Source organism: Anomaloglossus baeobatrachus, unplaced genomic scaffold, assembly GCF_048569485.1.
Source record: "Anomaloglossus baeobatrachus isolate aAnoBae1 unplaced genomic scaffold, aAnoBae1.hap1 Scaffold_3036, whole genome shotgun sequence".
NCBI lineage: Eukaryota > Metazoa > Chordata > Amphibia > Anura > Aromobatidae > Anomaloglossus > Anomaloglossus baeobatrachus.
The window spans coordinates 43,148-47,326 of NW_027442460.1; the positions used below are offsets into that span (position 1 = coordinate 43,148).

At 45.5% G+C, this 4,179-nt stretch overlaps 1 pseudogene; it reads right to left on the reverse strand.

Annotated features, from left to right (window-relative positions):
* Positions 1 to 1,862: 1,862 nt before the first annotated feature.
* LOC142268481 (U2 spliceosomal RNA) lies at positions 1,863 to 2,068 on the reverse strand (annotated as a pseudogene).
* Between the last annotated feature and the right edge of the window lie 2,111 nt (positions 2,069 to 4,179).

Below are 4,179 nucleotides of genomic sequence, written 5' to 3' on the forward strand. Positions count from 1 at the left end.
AAAGGGGAGAAAAAACTGTTAGACAAGGTAATCAGACATAATGTAACCAGTTGATCAGACATGACAAACATGACAAATAAAAAACAAGGAAGAATGGAACTCCATACATAGTGGAACCATATATAGTGTGAACACGAAAAAGAACCGGGCGTTAGAAAAAATGTGCACGGCCCAATGAATCAAGTCGGTTCTTCATATTCATGGTTTAAGCCCTTGGGTTCCAACGTGCCCAGAGTATATATCCAGAAAGATTCCCTTTCTTTGAGCTTCCTAATTCTATTGCCTCCTCTGCGTATGGCTGGGACATGTTCGATGACTTGGAATCTTAATTGGGCCACTGTGTGATTATGCGTCACAAAATGGTGTGGGACTGGTAATAGAATCTGCTTACAATGTATTGTTGACTTGTGCTTAGCACAAAAAAAGGGAATCTTTCTGGATATGTACTCTGGACACATTAAAACCCAAGGGCTTAAACCGTGAATATGAAGTACAGACTTGATTCATTGGGCCGTGCACCATGTCACCATGTGTGCAATTGCATTGTCCAATGGCTCACAATGGTTATGCGTTTTCATTGGATGGATAATCGAAGCCATGTTTTTTTCCTTTCTCTTGGGTTTGTTGTGTGAGTAGCCTATAGGATTAAGTTAGTTACCGCAGGCAGTGGATTTAGCTTCCTGTCTTTGGTCCAGTGGTAGATTGATTGTTTGGTCTATGAGCTGTTATGGGTTTTAATCCAGGTGAATGCCCATGGGCTGCCTATAACTGTGTGAAATATGTAGTTTTACTGGGCTGGGATGAGAGAATCCATCGAAGCATGGTGTAGGGATTGTGGTTCCTGTGTGCTAAGAAGAAAGGCTAGCACCAGCCAGAAAGCCCCATTACAGCCAATAATCAACCGCTAGCCGCTGGAACTCGTTGCTCTAGATCATGTCAAACTCTCACCAAGCAGGAATAGATACATTAGCCCACCATCCCACCCAAAGAGCAACTTCTGCTGCGCAGCTGGCTTTCTAGGCAGCAGCGCTATTGTGATGTCAGCGGGGGACATTGTGACAAGCCAGTGTTCCGTCACTTCATGTTGTGCACTGTTCAAACGGAAAATACATCAACAGGCAGACTACAGAAAAGCTTACTGACAAAGGATAGAGAGGGGCTTTCTCAGAGGGCTTTTTACAGTTTGTCTATTCCCAATTAGCCGTTTAAGTATGCTTAATGAAAGTACTAATTCTTTCATAGGCCGCCCATTCTTAGTATTTGACGTTCCTTATATTGCGGTATCAGGCTTCGCAGCAGGTTGCAAAACATTCATCACCCATGACTGTCCCCAATTGGGCTCAGAAGCTAAATGTCTATCATGACCTCTCTTTTTGAAAGTCCAAGAGCAAGCAAACTCTTCCTCCAGGAGAGGGAGCCAACAGATCACTAAAGACATCATCATTGCTCAAAGAAAACACCGAAAAACAATGGAAGCTTTAATTGGAGTGGAATCTGATAGACAGCACCTGATGCCAAGTCTGCATCTTCTAACACCTGCAGTCACTGCAGCAGCTGAATCCAATGTGTCCAAAAGGGATCTATTCTATTCAATTGCAAATGATCTAGATAAGACTGAGAATAAGATACTGCACGGGACATAGCAGAGTTGGTCAAGTTGAGTGGAGATGAGTTTGCTATTTGGCACAGCTTTTGCATCAATAAAGCAAGTAAAAGGTGTGAAAGATAAAAAAAAGGGTGAAAGTGTGAAAAGTGAATTGGCCAAATTGAGGTGCATATAAAGTTTTTGCTTTCTTTCAATTCACTAATGAGGCTCATTTGAATCAGGTGAATTGAGTTCTGCTTTTGGAAACTCGGTTAAGAAGGGGTGCACCGGTCCTGGAGGTACTGCAATACCAGGTCAATGCGTGGAGTGGACAGAGCAAGATTTTTTCCATCTCCTTGTTCTAAAAATCCATTTAATATATGGTCCCTAGAGAGGGGACGTATCAGATATTAAACTGATAAGAACAGATTTAATTTTTTTTTTTTCTGTTTATCAGTAGGACTTCAAAATAACAAAGGTGATCGCCTCCCGTTGCCTGGGAACCGTCCAGGCACAAGAGGGCTATGTGTCACCAGAAGGCGCACACACTCCCTCAAGGCCGGCAGACGTGCAATCCCAGGCACCTTCCAGTACCGACCAAGGTAGCGTCCTCCGAAACTACACTTGATCTTAGCCAAAAGGCCGAGAAGCTATAACCCGAATTGGTTACGGCCTTGAGTGGCACCCTGGCCTATACCGGACACATCTTAGGGAGAGGGAGACAAACCCACGCCTACAGAAGACATTTTGTCACCCAAGCCAAACCCTTGAAAAGGCTGTTTTGCAGAGCAAAAACAAGGAGAATGGTACTTTTTGCAGCCGCCGCCCACTGCAATGAATCTGAATAACTCCTCCTTTTGGGCACAAGCACCTCCCCTCCCCCTTGCAGTCTTTCCAATTCATGATACAAAAAGACGGACGGACAGGACAGGACAGGACCATCTGCCTGACTTTCCGTCACTGCCACCCTTTGCCATCCTTGCCCGTAGAAAGCCCTTTCATCATCCCCAAACCCTAATCTTTTCCCTTCCCAGCTGCGTCTCACTCCCTTTCATTAGGAAGTGAGCGCAGCCTTTTCTCCGTTCTGCACATGCGCGACGTTAAACACAAATGCGCAGGCGTGCGTTCCATTAGACTCACTGCATTCCATTCCCATACAGGAAGTGGGCACAGCTATTACTACGGTCGCACATAAAAGAACCCACGGCCACCACTGCACATAGCTGACTCCACCACAGGACACCCACTTCTACACCAACGCAGGTAAGACAGGATCGGCACCTCTATGCTCCCGTTACAATCAGGCTCAGTCACCATGTGATAACGCTCTCAACTCTTTAGTTGCAGGCTCCCCTTGCTTCACCTCCACTGGCTGTGCTGCCATTTCCTCTCCCACCTGGAAGTTATACTTTATTCCACTATTTTCCTGTTTCTCTCTTCCCCCTTTTCCCATAACCTACTTTTATCTGCATTTGTGGGGTATCTATATGCTATTTACATCATAGTTTTATTCATTAATATGGAAGGGAAGAGTGCCCATGAGAGTGTTGAACTGCGGAGAGCAAAAGATTAAGCTGCTCCGATTTGCCACCATTGATAAGCTGTTCTCAGTAGATACACATGCTATCCAAACAGCAGCATCCACCATTGCTTCAGCCCACCCATTCAGTGACAGCTCACCAAGTCAGCCAGAGGAGTGGTGTAAGGAATTACACGTAGGCACTGACTCCACACCTTCACATCACAAGAAGGGGGTCTACAGGCTAGTGCAAGAATACGAGCAAGTCTTCAGCAAACATCCGCTAGACTTTTGAAAAATAAAAGGGGTCAAACACTACATCCCCACAAGTGCACACCCACCCATCAAAGAGAGATATAAGCCAAATCTACCTGCACATTACCAGTGTACCAAGGACATGTTGAGCAACATGAAGGAGGCTGGGGTTATCCGTGACAGTTGTAGCCTCTGGGCAGCTCCGTTGGTCCTGTTAAAGAAGAAGGACAGCACCACTCCCCTGTATTGAGGAATAGCTAGCTGCATTGACAACTGCAAATTATTTTTCTACCCTTGATCTCACTAGTCACTATTGGCAAGTGTCCGTTGCTGAGGCAGACCGGAAGAAGACCGCCTTTGCCACCCCGATGGGTCTCTGCGAGTTCAAAAGCATGCCCTTCGAGCTGTGCAATTTGCCAGGAACCTTCCAGAGGCTGATGGAATGCTGCTTGGGACACCGAAACTTTGAAACGGTACTGCTATACCTTTATGATGTTATTGTTTATTCTAACGCAAACAAGATTTTAGGGTGTATAAAAAGGGAGATTAGATCCGATGATCCCAACGTATTGTTACCCCTCTATAAATCACTTGTAAGGCCACATCTGGAATATGGGGTAAAGTCCTGAGCAGGTTGATAACCATTGGTTTGAGCATGGTAGGGTGTAGTACGCATCTTCCTGCATCGGTAAAAGCTGCAGAAGTCCTTGAAGATTTCCGCTTCAAAGGCAGTGCCTTGATCTGTGAGGACTCTCTCTGAGTAGCCATGAGGTCTGCATAAGTGTGCTTGGAAGACCTTCGCTGCAGTATGGGCCATTAG